This window comes from Rhinolophus hipposideros, assembly GCF_964194185.1.
Source record: "Rhinolophus hipposideros genome assembly, chromosome: 13".
Taxonomy (NCBI): Eukaryota; Metazoa; Chordata; class Mammalia; order Chiroptera; family Rhinolophidae; genus Rhinolophus; species Rhinolophus hipposideros.
The window spans coordinates 1,308,073-1,322,952 of NC_138059.1; the positions used below are offsets into that span (position 1 = coordinate 1,308,073).

At 54.8% G+C, this 14,880-nt stretch overlaps 1 protein-coding gene across 7 annotated transcripts in view; it reads left to right on the forward strand.

Moving 5' to 3' along the window:
- Positions 1-14,880, forward strand: part of TSNARE1 (t-SNARE domain containing 1) — a 70,106-nt gene that overhangs the window by 9,915 nt on the left and 45,311 nt on the right. Inside the window, exon 1 of one of the 7 annotated variants that reach the window (XM_081070636.1) lies at positions 11,134-11,179. The exons of the other annotated variants lie outside the window; for them this stretch is intronic. The gene's annotated coding sequence lies outside the window, so the exon portion shown is untranslated. Of the gene's footprint in view, positions 1-11,133; positions 11,180-14,880 lie in introns of those variants that run through there. 7 annotated transcript variants of the gene reach the window in all.

Below are 14,880 nucleotides of genomic sequence, written 5' to 3' on the forward strand. Positions count from 1 at the left end.
TGCGTTGCCACCCACAGGGTGCGCGGGTTCCAATTTCCCCACATCTTAGCTGGCACGTAACCTTTTGTTTTTTTGATGACAGCCACCCGGAAAGGTGTGACGTGACAAGCCACTGTAGTTTTGATGTGCATTTCCCTGAGGGTTAGTGAGGCTAGCATGTCGTCTTGTTGGCCATTTCTACATTGTCTTTGGGAAATGTCTGTTTAAGTCCTTAGCCCATTTTATAACCAGGTTTTTAGTTTTCTTTCTTTCTTTCTTTTTAAACTATTGAGTTGTAGGAGTTCCTCATATATGTTTTTGGGGATTAACCCCTGAGGTATAGTTTACAAATATTTCCTCCCCTTCCTTTGGTGCCTTTTCTCTCTGTCGATTGTTTCCTTCGCTTTGGCCAGCCCACAACCCCACCAGCATGCATGTACACACTCAAAACCCACAAACCTGACTGGTTTTGGGTTGAAATTGTGCTACATTTATAAATTAGGGAGAGTGACCTCTAGGATCGAATCTTCCTTCTCAAGAAGGTGGTTTGTCTGTCCAGATGTGGTTCGGTTTCCTTTTGTGTTCTTCTGTAATGTTTTCAAGTTTTCTTTACTTGCACGGATTTTATCCTTTGTGTTGTTGTTGTCAGGAGTCTTGTTTCCTATTGTGTCCTGTCTAATCAATAATTATACCTTTCTCAGTGTTCACCTTTGTATTATTAAACCTACTTGTATTTCTGTTACTGAAATGTCAGCTGTAAATTGTAGCCTCTGACTTGGGAGTTCTTATTGTTGAGGTGATGAGCTAATCATTCTGCCTTCCTTCTTTTCTTGTTTCCCTCTTGGTTTTTATTAGTTGAGTTGTTTCTTTGTAGTCAGAGCATTGTGTTATTTGCGTCTGTCACTCCGATCCCATGTTTGTTTTAGTCTTGTATCTAAGGGTAAATGTGTTGAATGCTCACTGACAGCCCTTTTGATCGAGTTTCCTCTGTCAGCCCTTGATGGGCTGAGGTTTGTCCTGCAGGTGCTTTCTCAGAATGGCTGACGGGAGCAGTGGTGACTAAGGGCTTATGTGTTCAAAACTCAGCTGGGCTTGAAGGACAGTTTGCATGTTGATGCACTCCTGGGTTTAGACCATCATTCTTTGGCTATCTGGTAGATCTCTGTCCACTGACTTCTGACTTTGAGTGTTGCTTTGGAAAAATCTGAGGCCTGCCTGGTCTTTCTTTCTTTTATAAGTGATTTCTTTCTTTTTACCTTAGTTTGTTTGTTTTTCTTGTTTCTGCCCTTGGTGACACTTCTGAGTCCCCCTGAAATGTCTTTTCTCCCTTGTCCTCTTCCCGTTTTGTCTTCATGTCTTGGACCTAGAGGTGAGAGGCTCCCTCCTTCAGTGCTGCCACGGTGGCAGGCTGCTTCCTGCAGACGTGGCTGGCCGGCCGTGCAGCCTGTGGGCCCACTGCTGTGCTGCTTGAGCCTGGCTGAGCTCTCAGGAGGCTTCTGATGCCCGCCCTCCTTGCCCAGTCCTGTTCTCGGGGGTGTGGTGAACAAAGGCTTGGCGTTCAGGGGCAGCCCGTAACGCTCAGGTGCCTTCTGAGATCCGCCACTGCTGCCCTGTGTCCCCTCACTGCTCACCAACGTCCCTTTATGTCCTCCTGTGAGGACTCTGCCTCATTTCTCCTGCTCTTGGTAGCCCTTACCTATGTTTTGGGGCCTGCAAATTGTATTCATTTTCTACTTTCTCTAAATATGAAGTGTGAGCTTTTACATTTTTTTGTTTGATTATTTTTTGGGGTCATTCTTTTCATCTTAATGTGATTTCTAGAAGGAAATGGGAAAAATATGCTAATGTATGTAGCCACGTTTATATTTGAAGTTAGTTTCCTTATATTCAGTAAACTCCAAGAACTGTGAAAATGAAAACGAGGATCATGAGATTCGAATGGCTGTGCTGGTGCTTGCACGCAGTAAGCGCTTAGAAATGCCTGCCTGGGCTCATTCACGGCCCTGCTCCCTCCTGCCATGGCGGTAAGGCCACCAGCCCTGGCAGGAGTTAGCTTCAGGCTGGGGAGGGGTGGGCCCGTGAGCCTCTGAGTGTGGTGTGGGCAGAGGCCGCGGGGCCAGCGCAGGGCCGGTCGCACTCAGCACCGTGGACAGCTCCAGGCTGAAGGGCAGGCGGAGACTCTGCTGGGAAGCCCTGTCTGTCCGTGGGGCGCCTCCTCCCTGCGGCTTCCAGGTGAGGGCTGGTGCATAGGGCTGCCCTGGAGTGCCAGCCACTGGCCTGGCCTCACATGCAGTGCCAGAGCTTGGGCAGGCAGGCAGGGGAGAGGCTGTGAGGTGTTGCTGTGGGTTGGGGGTGAGGGTGGTGGGCGCTCCTTTTCCTAGGCGACCACTCTCAGCTGGGCCTGCTCTTTGGGGGCCCGCCTCTGCCTGCCTGGGCAAATGATGGTGTCCACCGGTGATTTAACTCTGCCGTCTGTAAAAGGGGACCCCTCCCCGTATTCGCTGAGACCTTGCTGCAGCTGTTGCCCCTCTCCTGCAGGAGGGAGTCTTGCCCTCCTCAGCCGGTTAATTTGCTGAGGTTACTACCATTAAAGTAACAGGCAAACAACAGGCCTCTGCCAGCTTCCCCTCCCTAGTGTCAATTCACCGGAAGGCTGCGGGAGGAGGTAGTGATGGGCGTTCTCCCCTGGAAAGCTGGGCTGTCCGGTGGGTGGGTGTGCCCAAGCAGATGCGGCCATGCTCCCTTCTGCGGGCTATGATCCTCCTGCAGCCTCCCCCACAGCCCACCCCGCATCTGCCAGAAGTCTTAGGGTCTGCGGGGAGCATGACTTCTGGGCCGCCTGCAGCCCCCGCCCTCGTGACTCAGGCACAGTCTTCTTGCCCCTCAGCTGCCACCATCATGGGAAGGGGCCCCGCTGATGAGCAGGCAGCTGGGCAGCGGGCAGAGCCAGGCCAGAAGCCTGGCCTCCTGTGGCCTCCCCTGAGGGTGGGGGAGGGTGGGGCGCGGCAGGGGAGAGGGTGAAGTGCGTGCGGGGCTGGTGTGCTGACTGCCCTTTGGTGCTGTTGGAAGCCCCGCTTCTGCATGGCCCATTCTGAGCATGGTTCCACGAGGTGCCTGGGGTGGCTGGCTGGCGTTCTGTTTGACGTGGTCCAAGTTGCTATAACAACACTCCGATGTGTGTCATTGCAACTCCCCCGGCCTGGCCCTCCTCTGCCTCTGGCTCCGTGGTGCACAAGGCACACGTGCGCGTGGGGCCGAGCGTCTGGCCTGGGTGTGTGTGGAGGCAGAGGCCAGTGTGGGTCGAGAGGGGGGCCCAAGAGTGGGTGTGGGCACGAGCTGGAGCTCTGTGACTCAGGGACTCCACACCCAGACAAACCTTGGCGGGTGAGAGCGTGTGCCCAGGGCACCCGTGAGGGGGGACTTGCCCCCAGCCTGCAGCTGACTCTCCCACCAAGCAAACGAAGCTCAGCTGTCTGGACTGGTGACCGGTGCCTTCTCTTTTTGCGTGTCCTGCCGCTCAGAGGCCCCGGGACCTGGCTGGCTGGCCTGAGCGGTAGCATGCTATGGGAAGGGGTGCTCCAGCATTTGTCCCCGAGAGCCGCTCCCTGGCTACCTGCACGGGACGCTTTGGCAGAACGCCAGGGGCCCACTTCACCCTACTTGCCCCCATTGCCCCCTGGGCCTCCATGGAGGGCCCCGCCCAGGTCCTGCTGCGGGCAGTCTGCAGCGGCTTCTTCACAAAGGGGTGCACTTTCTGCCGTGCTGTCCAGTGGTGGGGCTGGCTCGTCCTTCGTCGGCACTGGGGGCTTCCTGCCCCTATGCCTGGGGCCCTGGGCAGCCTGCATGTGGCAGGCCCTCAGTCCTTGACCTTTTCCCTTTGCCCGACACCTTTTCCAGGGCACAGGGCCTGCTGGGACTCAGGGCCACCCTGTGTCCTCAAGGTTCCCTGCAAGGGACAGCTGGACCAAGTGTTCCCTGCGGCCCACCTGGGTCAGCACACCTGCTCTGTCTCCCTTCCCTCTCTGGCGACCCTGTAAGGGGCAGAGTCGGTGCACAGACAGGGAGGGGCAGTGACTTTGTTAAGGCCATATGTCCAGCAGAGGCAGAGCGGAGACTCAGACAGGTGTCGCCTGTGGTCTCCTCACTCCCCTGACACCATCGTAAGCGGCAAGCAGGTCACAAGCTTGGCCGCTCCCCTCCGGGAGAGGCAGAGAACGACTGTGGGGTCTCCAGCCCACCTCCCCTCCATCTTCCTTCCCTCCAGCTTCTCAGTTGCTGCCTGGGCCCGGGCTTGGGGGGCATGAGCTGCGTCTCCTGTGTTGGGACCCCCCGTGCGTGGGGTGGGGGCCGCGTGGAAGCAGGCTCGCGTGCCAGAAGCTACCGTGGCATGAACTGGGGGCAGTGTGATTTGTTTTTTCATTGTGAATGATGTAATTTGCTCATTTATGGGTCAGGACTTCGAGAGGCCGTGCTATGCCACCGTAACAAATAGGATGGCAGACTTGCCTGGTGGGCCGTCTGGCTGTGCCAGGCCTGTCCGGCAAATCCCACAGAGCAGAGGCACTGGCACCCGCCCCAGGCCCGTCCTGCCAGGTGACTGCCCCCTTCTCTGCCAGCCCGCCTCCCTCTTTCCCATGTGGGAACATCTTGGTCAGGGACTTAGCGGCAAGGGGAGGGACAGGCCCGCTGCTGCCCGCACTGCCTTGCGTTGTGGGGCCCCCGTTCCCCCGCACAGATCAGCTGCTGACCTACCCAGCGTGGGCCTGGCCCCTCGAGGGCAGCAGCTGGGGCCCCTGGACACAGATGTGAGCCCCGTGAGGTGTATCACAGCACCCAGAACGGGCCTGCCTGTGGCAGCTGGGCACCACTCTCTGGTGGGAGACGCCAGCAGTGCTGGGGGGCCTGCTGCTCCTGCATGTGGGCCTCCCTGGGAGAGGCAGGAGCTCTCGGTGTCCGGGCACCTGTGTGATGGCGGGTCTCTGCAGGCCCTGTCCAGTGCGGATTTGTCTAGCTGCAGCAGTCTGTTGGGGGTGAGCCGTGGGGCCTTCCCAGGCCCCCCCAGCAGGTCCCGCTCTGCTGCCTGGCCTCTGTGCCCACCAGGTCAGTCCCTTCTCAGTTCCTCTTCCTCATTGCATTTGAGAGAACTCTCCAGGGGCCTGGAAGGCATGGGTTTCCCACTTCTCGAGTGATGTGCTTGGAAGCCAAGTCCCCCGTGAATGAACCTCAGCCGTTTAATTTTTCCCTGAGTTTTGTAACTAACACCTCCAGAAGCCCTTCTCTTGCGCTCCATTCATCAGCACCGTCCCTGGGGACCAGACTTGCTTTTTCTCTTGGCTTCTTCTTGTGGGGTGTGTGCCCCTCCCTGCCTGTGGGCTGTCTCCCTCCTTTCCCGTCATCTGTCTGTCTCCTGGCCTCTCTCTGTCTCACCCTCCTGAGTCTCTGTCTTTGTCTGGAGCCCTGCTGGGCTCCTGACAGCCCTGGGCTCGGCCCAGCAGATGGCTGGGTGGGTGGGTGGGGGGCTGGGTCCTCTGCCAGGCCCCCCCTTGCCGGCCGTGCTTCCTCTCACCCAGACTGCACCCAGGAGCCTGTGCCTCAGACCCATCCCACATGGTCAGAAGGACCTGGCGGAGGGGTCATGTCACGGAGAGTCAGGCCAGGGCTTTTGTGCTGTGTGGTGGTCTGGGGGTTCCCTGCTCTCAGGGTTCCCCACTTCTGTAGGGGTTGTAGCGAGGGGTGGTGCTGCCAGGCGCCTGAGGCTCACCTGGGCCACCTTCCTGGAGAATGGCCTGTGTCCTGGTTTCTTAGGCAACTGGGGGTGGGGTGGGTGTGGGGGAGATTCTGGTTGTCACTGCTCTCCCCCTGCTCAGCCTGCAGTCTGGTGAGGCCGGGCGGGCCAGGCTTTGGGCTCGCAGGGCCTTGACGGCCACCGGCTGCCCTTTGGAGGAGGCTGTGGCCAGGCCTGAGCTGCCCGTGCCCTGGCCGTCTGCGCCCTCCCCTTCTTCCTCTTCCCGGGCAGTTGCGCTCACTCCAGGCCTGGTCTCCGTGCCTCCTGCCCAGTCCTGGGGGCTGCCCTCCCCCATTTTCTTCCTGTGGCACCGAAAGTTGGAGGCTGCGGGACACGCACAGTGACAGTCACAGAGAGCTCTGTGGTGTCAGCAGACAGCTGAGGGAGTGCAGCGCGCGGGGCTGCTGGGCTGGGAACGTCCGCGCCTGCAGGAGGAGGAAGGGAGAAGATGAGAAGGAATCCAGAAGCAGGGGCGGGGGAGCAGGACAGGCCCTCGGGGAATGTGTGCGTGTGCCCGTTAGCCCAGGTCACCGAGGAGGTGCCAGTCAGGCTTCAGTTTCTCCTTTAGAGCATTTTGTCTTTGTCCCACTTAGGAAACCATCCCCCACACGCAGGTTAAAGAGGAGCTCACCTCTCTCTCGGAAGCTGTTCTCTTTTGTATGGGTAGCCACGATCGATGGGAATATATTCTTCCTATGTTCGGCATGGACCAGTTTTTCCCCCACATGGCTAACCAGATGTCCCAGCACCATTTATTAAAAAGTCTTTCTTTGATTTGAGCTGTCGGCATTTATTAGATACTAAATGTCCATATGTGCAAGGCTCTGTTTTTAGACTTTCTTATTCCATTGGTTTATGTTTTCATGCACGGAGTTTTAATTATGGAGGCTTTCTAGCATTTGTTAAAATAGCTTTATTGAGACGTAAGCCACTACCCCAGAGTGCACCGTTTTGACGCATGCAGTTGGGCGGCTTTCAGTGTATTCAGAGCCGTACACCCATCACGACTGTCACATTGCAGAACCTTTTCCTCCCCCTAAAAGAACCCATAGCTGTGAGCAGTCCCCCTCCCCAGCCTCTCCAGCCACCTGTGTGCTCTGGATGTGCCTGCTCTGGACATTTCTAGTGTCGTGGGATGCGCTTGTGTGGCCGGGGTGTCTGGCTCCTTCCAGCTCGACAGCGTTTTCGGGGCCCATCCACGTTGTAGCAGGTGTCAGCCCCTTATTCCCTGGGCTTTTCAAGCCTGCGGGTAGAAGTCCTCTGCTTTTGTGTCGTGTTTTTCTCACGTTCACCGTCCGTCTGTTTCCCCACAGGATCCCCTGTCTCGCTCTATAAAAATGCTGGCTGGCATTTTATTGGGTGGGAGAACAGGCGCTTTGTGAAATAAGGTCGTCCTGTTCAAGGGCGGGCGGCTTTCTGTTGGTTACTTCTACCTGTCTTCCTGGGTGTTTTCACGTCTCCTCTTAGAGATTTTCCCCATTTCGTGTTAAACTTATTCCGAGGTATAGTATCCTCTCTGTTGCTGTTGTAAATGGGGTTGTCATTACCACTCTGCCCTCTGCCTGGTTATTTGTGTATGTGAAGACTCCTCCTTTCTCTGTGTGAATTTTATACCCTGCTACTCTACCACGGTCTTTAATTTGTTGAATTTGGACATTGTCTCTGGTGTTTTCCAAGTTTTCCGTCCTATCATTTGCAAAGAGAGTCCTTGATCCCACCTTTGTTTCTCACGTCTCTGGTTGGTATCTCTCGTGGAAGGGACTGCTCTGCCTATGCCACCAGGATGCTGTTGGACGGTGCTAAAGACCCAGGCCCCCTTTGCTCCCTCCAGGATCTCTGGGAACCGTTGCCAGCATTTTCCGTTTAAAAAAGGTGCTCCTTTTAGGGCTGAAGGCTATTCACCAGAAAAGTTCTTGAGTGTTTGCCTCAGGAATTTTGTTGATGCTGTTTTTAGCATCTATGGAGGAAGACATCAGCTTTTCCCATGGGTCCATCAATTTGATATATTGCATTTGTGGATTCCCTAATGTCTGACACTGCCTTGTATTCCTGGAAGAGTAAACAGATGGGGTTTTGAGTTTTGTCTCTTAGTGTTTTATTTAGTATCATTGCATCAATATTCATAACTGATACTGATTTACCATTTTTATTTTTCTGGACTGTCTTTAGGTTTTGGTGTCAGTGTTATGCCTGCTTCATAAGAGAGTTTGGAAGGTTTCCCTCACTGTCAATGCCCCAGAATGATTTGTGGGACATGGGAAATATTTGACTTTGGAAATGTGGCAGAATTCCCCTGCAAAACCATCGGGTCCTTGTGCTTTTTTATGGGGTAGTTTTTATGATAAGTGTTTCTATTTCTTTTATCCAAACTTGTGTGTTTAAGCTCTCTGTCTCCAATGGGTCACTTTTGGTGAACTTCATTTTCCCAGGACAGTGCCTGTTTAAGCTGTTTTATACTTATTTACATAGGATTTGAAAGTGGAGTCTTATGGTTCCTTAACTTTGTTTTCTGGTTCAGTGACTGTTTTTCCCTTTTAATTTCTTAGATTGTATCTTTGTGCTTTCTCCCTCTTTTCTTGACTAAGCTAGTTGGTTGTGTTTTCTGTTAGTGTTTTTTAGAAAACAGGATTTTGATTTATAAATTGGATCTATTGTTTTCTGTTTCCTACTTCGTTACTATTGCTTTTATTTCTGTTGCTTCCTTTTTTGTGGTTACTTTTGAGTTACTTTACTGTTCTTTTTCTCACCTTTTGAACTGAGAATTTAGTTCATTACGTTTTTTCTTTAAATGTTTTGTGTTATGAATTTTCCTCTGATCACTGCTTCAAATGTATCTTGATTTTTATATGTAATGTTTTCACTGTTTTTTAAAAATTATTTTAGAAATTCCTTAGTTTTAGTTTATATTTTTCCTTTTTTTCTCTAAGAGTTGTTTAATAGATTGATTTTAAAATGAGAGAGGCTTCTTGATTTTAGAACACGTTTTAAATATGTGTCTGTGTCACTGGCCTAGGTCTCGATTTCTGATTTTACACTCTCGAGTGTGTCGTCCATGAGCATGATGTGCCCACCACTCTTACACGTTTTCTTTTAATAATGCTTTTTAGTTTTCCGTATACAGATCTTGCACCTTTCTTAAATTTATTTCTAGGATTTACACAAATCCCCAGTGTGTCTTTATTTTATTTTTAACTTAAAATTTTGGACATAATCTAGATTTTACAGAAAGTTACCAGATTAACAGAAAGACTTCCTTTCACCCCCATTTCCCATATTCCCACTTCCCCACATTTGCGTTATCCCTTTCTCTGTGTAGATGTACATACACACGTGTTCTGAACCTCTGGGCAGCAAGTGTAGACATGATGCCTGTTGGTCAAGGCTGAAAACCAGGAAGTTTCTTGTGTCTGGCCTGAGGAGTCTGCTCATATTCAGAGGACAGACCTTGTCAATTGTCCTATGAATACCCTTTGTAGCAGAGTGAAAGCCAGGATCGTGTGCTGGATTTTGGTGATGATGTCTCTCTGGCCTCCTGGAATCTTTAGGAACAATTCCTCAGTCTTTCTTTGTTTCCCAAAATTGACATTTGTGCCGAGTGCAGGTCAGTTCTTTTGTAGACGGTGTCTCCTCGTGGCTATTTCTGATGGTTCTCACTGTCCTACGTTGTTGGCAGGAATGTTACGGAGCTGCTGCCGTGTCCTCAGTCATTGCATGGGGAGGCACGGAATGCTGACTTGTTCCATCCCTGACGGTGCTGACGTAGAACGTTTGGTTAAGGTGATGTCTGCCGAGTTTCTCTTCTGTCAAGTCATTATTTTCCCATGTTGAATTAATAAGTGTCTTAGGGAGATACTGTGAGACTATGTGAATATCCTGTTATTCATCAACTTTCACCCACTACCGCTAACGTCCATCGGACGTTCTTGCCTGAATCTGTTGTTATGATGGTTGCTAATTCCATCGTTCCTTCCACAGTTATTAGTTAAAAGTTATTAGGAAGAACTTTTCCTGTTTTTCTTATTTATTTATTTATTTATTTATTTATTTATTTATTTATTTATTTATTTATAACAGTGTGGACTCATGGATTTTTATTTTGTTCAGTGGGTTATAATCCTTTATCACCTTTATGTATTTTCTTGCTCAAATTGCCCCAGATTTGGCCAGTGGAAGCCTTTTCAGCCTGGTTCCTGTGTTCTTCTGAGATGTCCCCACCTTCCTGTGAGCACTTCCTTGCTCTTTTGCTTAACAAACATTCCAGACTTTTCTTTTGACTTTCTCTACGCCCCTCCCCATCCTGGAGTCAGCCATTTGTTTCTCTAAGCAGTCCTAATTCGTCCTTTTGGTGGCGAGTGGTGTTTTGTAACCGGGGTCTGTGTGCGGGCGTGCTCAGTGTCCTAGCACCGCGGTCGGCAGAGCAGGTTATGAAGCCATTTGCGCACACAGCTGTGTGGGTGAGCGTGCGTGCCGTCCTGTGCACCTGCACATAGCCTCTTCTGCTTCCGTCTGCACTCTGGAAACCGGAGTTCGCACTGATGCCTCCAAGCTCCGTGGAGTGCTGCTGCCTGCAGGGGGATGGGGTGCTGGGCAGGGCCGTGTGCAGCTGAGGGAGCTGCGGTCCTCTCCTCCGTGGCTCCTGGTCTGGCGGGGAGGACCTGTGTGCCTGCTGCAGGGAGAGCAGGGAGAAGGTCGGCCCTAGAGCCCGTCTGTCTCTGTGGCTTTGGGTAAGTCACTTTCCCTTCCTGAGTTCGGCGTTCTCATTTAAAACTTGGGATTTCCTCTAGATCAGGGACTACCTGACAAAGGTGCCTCTGCCCCCTACCCCTTCTGGGCCCATGGTAGACACTCGTCATTGTTCCAGGCCCCTGGTGGTCCCAGAAAGGTCCCAGACGTGTTCAGTGACACTCCAGTCTTGGCACTAGGTGTGCGCAGACTTGGGGCCCAGCCTGTTGGGCAGCCTGGTCTTGAGTGATGTGGTCACCTTCATGCAGGGTTTCCGGGCTGCTTTGGCTTCCAAAGCAGCCCAGAGGGCACACGCATATGGCTGAAGCATTTTGGTGGCTGCGTGGGTGGGGGACAGTGGAGGGAAGTGTGCGGGCCCAGATGGCCTCAGTCCAGCTTGAGGGCTCCTGCACGACTGACTCATGGTGCCCGCCGGCCCTCGGGTGGGCAGGCAGCCTGGGCCAGTCAGCATCCACCTGGAACAGCGTGGGCGGTCCGAGTAGCACTGTGCCTCCCTCCTCGCCCCCCTGGGGGCAGCTCAGCGGTCTCTAAGCAACGCAGCCCAGGGCCTCCTGCCTCCCTGCAGCCTGGGAGGTTAGGGTTAGTGGCTGGGCCCAGGGTGGAGCAGAGCACAGGGTAATGTCACTGCAGGTCACCTGCCAGCAGGCCTCCTGGGAGTGTGGGCGTGACCAGGTGAGTGGAGGGCCGCAGCAGGAGGCCCCTGGCTAGCTGTCCTTCTGCACTGCCTAGCACGCTCCTCTTCTTCCCCAGCCTTGCCTCCTACAGGAAGCCCCCCGGGTCGCCTCCCTCCTCCCTCCCCTCTAATTTCCTCACACAGACAGGGCATTGAGGAGTGCAGGGTGTCAGCCAGCTGGTGGCCGCAGGGGACCGGAGCCCTTTCAGATTTGTAGGCGTTAGTGTGGGAGCAGGGACGGTGCACAGGGCCTCGGAAGTGTGGGGACAGATGTTTTGAGGGTGGCCAGCACCTGCTTCCAGCGAGCACTCCTTCATATGCCTGTACCATCTCCCAGGGCTGCCCTTCCTGGTTCCTCATATAGGGGAGGGACTGGGGTCCCGAGCTCAGGACTGGCGGGGCAGTGGCCAGCTGGGCCAGGCTGGGACTGGACCATGTGCTGTGCGGTCAGAAGCCAGAGGCGTCCGGGGTGGCGGTGGGGGGAAACACCTGCTGTGTCACACGGTCGCCGAGCGCCAGGAGGACCTCACCGTGGTGCTGGGCAAGGGGCAGCCACCTGTGTGGTCCTCTAGCTGTTACCTGTGGAGGGGCTGTGAGGCCACATGTGGGGTGACACGTGGAGAGCTGGCAGGGTGGGCCTTGGCGGTGGACATGCTTGGAGAGGCACCTGCCATTGGTGGGCAGGTGGCTGCTGGGGCTGGCATTGGTGGGCGCCTCGCATGGCCCTCCCAGCTGCAGGTGCTGGGGCTCATTTCCCCCTCTTTAACTTGGCAGTTTCATTTTGCCCTAGAAACAAGATTTACCTCAAAGGGTGGGCTGTGGGAGCAGCGATTCCCATTTCTCCAGGTCAGTGTGTCCCCTTCCTGGTGGGGTGGGGCCAGGCTGCCATAGCCCAGTGGCTGGGGGTCTGTCGTGGGGGCTGTGGGTCACCAGGCCCACGCTGGTCTGTTTTGGCCAGGCTTTACCCTGCCTGCCCCTGGCCTGGTTAGGACGTGAGTGGACACTGCCACCCAGCCTGGCTGTAGGAGCCCGGGCCTCCCAGACACTCAACTCAGCTGTGTCTCTAGTGTCACTGTCCTGTGCCCCGAGGGACAGGAGGGCGGGGGGCTGGGCCCTGTCCTAGCCCCACACTGGCCCAACCTGGAGCTGTGTGGGTGCGCCCTTCTAACTGCTGGCGGGCTGCTCCCTCCTCCTGGGCCTGGGGGCTTTGTCCTGGGGGCAGAGCTGTCCTGCTGGGCATTCCTGGCACCCTCACTTCCTCTAGTGCCCTATAAACAGAATCTGGGCTGTGCAAGGACAGACGGCTCCCTTCAGGCTGCTGAGGGGATGGTGGCTGGGGAAGAGCCCGGCGCCAGCCCAGGGGCACGAGGCCCGAGGAGGCTGGCAGCCCGGTGGGCGGTCTCGGAAGCCACTCAGTAGGAGGTTTCCTTGGGAGCGGACATTGTTCCTCTGACCTCTGTCCGGCAGCTTTGGGGCAACCCCGGGCCATTCCTGATGAGCATCCGCCCAGCCCTCCGGCCCGCAGGCCTTTGTCCAGCTCTGCCTCCTCTTCCCCCTCTGGCTCTGCTGGTGCCCACAGCTGCCCTCGCCCATGGGGACAGCTTGGCGGGGAAGTCTCGGCGTGAGCTGGGTGCTGGTGAATGAGCAGGAGTCGCGGGGAGGAGGCCGAGGGCACAGCCGGGGCACAGGGCTTAGAGCACCGGGGTTTGTGCTGGCATCTGAGTCCTCCCGCACTGGGGGAGTGGGCCTGCTGGATTCCAGCCCTCCGGGCTTTGAGGCCCAGCGTGGCCAGCGTTCCAGGCACCCGGCAGCAGGCAGGGCCCTGCACCGGTGTTTCCTGTTCTCAGTCGTGCCCTCAGAGCTGCCCTCCTGCTGGAGCCCTTGTCCCCGGACACTGCAGGTGACTCCTGGTAAATGTCTAGGCCTCGAGGCCACATTGGACACGGCATCTGGCGCACAGTGGGGGTGTGGGGTGTGTCTGCGGAGTGTGGCCGAGTCCTCCGGCGCCCTGCGCCTGCCTGCCTGGCGTTCGCCTGGCCACTCGGATTCCGCCAGCGACTCGCCGGGGCTGCCTTCCAGGGACGGGGGGACAGTGCTGGGTCCTGTCTGCTCAGGGAGACGCCCACAGCCGCCGCTCTGCTTCCAGACTGATCTTTCTACATGATGATTTCACTGGGAGTTTACAAGTTAAGCTTTAATATTTTAAAATTGTACATGCTTCAAGTCTAGAGAGTAAGTGAGTTCTACGTGGTTAATTAAGAAAACGCAGCCGTCCCAGCCGACCCCCTCCTGAGTCAGCTCCTTCTCCTTCCCACAGCGGATCTCCGATACTTAGCTCTGCTCTGAATCCCAGGCTCCTGCCGCTACTTTGTGACTTTCCAACCTGTAGACGTTGTGTATTGACTTGTAAGGTGACGACTGAGGTCTCTGCACACACGTGCTCTGGCTGTCCCACACCCCACATTCGCACACATGCCCACGCCTCAGTGCACACACAGGCACGCACACACGTGTGCCCACACCCACGGGCCCTCCCCCCTCGCGCAGTCACACGTTGGGTCACACCGTCAGGTGGATGAGGCCTTCCTCATTGCAGCCACGGACGCTAGGGAGCTGCCCGTTGTCAGCCAGGGTGGTTCGTTTCCTGCCCAACTTGTTGGAGTTTGTAGTTGCCTGTATTTGCATCGTGTTTGATGAACTTTCCAGCAACTTAACCCAGAGCCCTCCTCCGATGACGCCGTCTTAACCTCTTGTACATCAATCGCCCGACGTGTCACCTTCCTGAGGAGGTCCCTCTAGAACTTTCTGTCGGCTCCGGTTTGCTGGTTGTCCTCCTGGCCTGGGCACAGCCCCCTGTGCCCTGTGTCCTTCACCTGCCTCCTGCCTCAGGCGGTCTGCGTCTGCCCACTTTCCTGTGTTATCCCCGTCTGAGGGGCACGTCCCGAATGCTTTCCTGGGAGAGGTGCTGAAGGGATTGTTCGAGACCCCGGTGTCTGAGTGTCTTTCTGCCCCTCATCCCAGCCGTCCTCAGGCACTGGAGCTGCGGGTCCCCAGGTCATCCTGGCCCCATGTGCTTGGGTGCTGTCCTGGTTCAGGTGCTGAAGTCTCGTGGGCACAAGGCCGGCCCTGGTCGTGCCTACCCCTCGCTGAGTGTTTCCTGGCTCCTTTCAAGCTCAGGCGTATCCAGTGCTGGGTGTTCACCATGAACCCCTGTGTGCTGCCTCCATTCCCTTGGTTTTCTCGTCTCTGGATTTCTATCACACAGATGTAGGGACTCCTGGCTTTACTGCTGATTCCTCTTTGTCGACTTTCTGGAAGACCTCTTCAACTCATCCTTCACCTTTCTACTGCGTTCTTCATTCCTGTTAACTTCTCAACGCTCTGCTCTGTTCTCTGAAAGGCCTTTTCTGTAGAATCCATCAGGATTCTCAACATGTGCTCTGAAGACTCCTGGGGATTTCAGGGCTCCCGGAGGCCCTTCCTCTGCCAGCTACCCCTCTGCGGGCAGATTTCTTCATATGCTCCACTCAAAGCACTGTGTTGCCCCAGCTTGTACCGGAGGCAGGTTTGAGAGCGCAGCCTGTCTGCTAAGCCTCACTAGAGAGTTACCAAGTATAGGACACTCGCTGATCCGACTGCGTTGTTTAGTTTGGGGAAATGGAGTTATTTTTCATAAAGAATGTTATTTATGTTAAGAGGC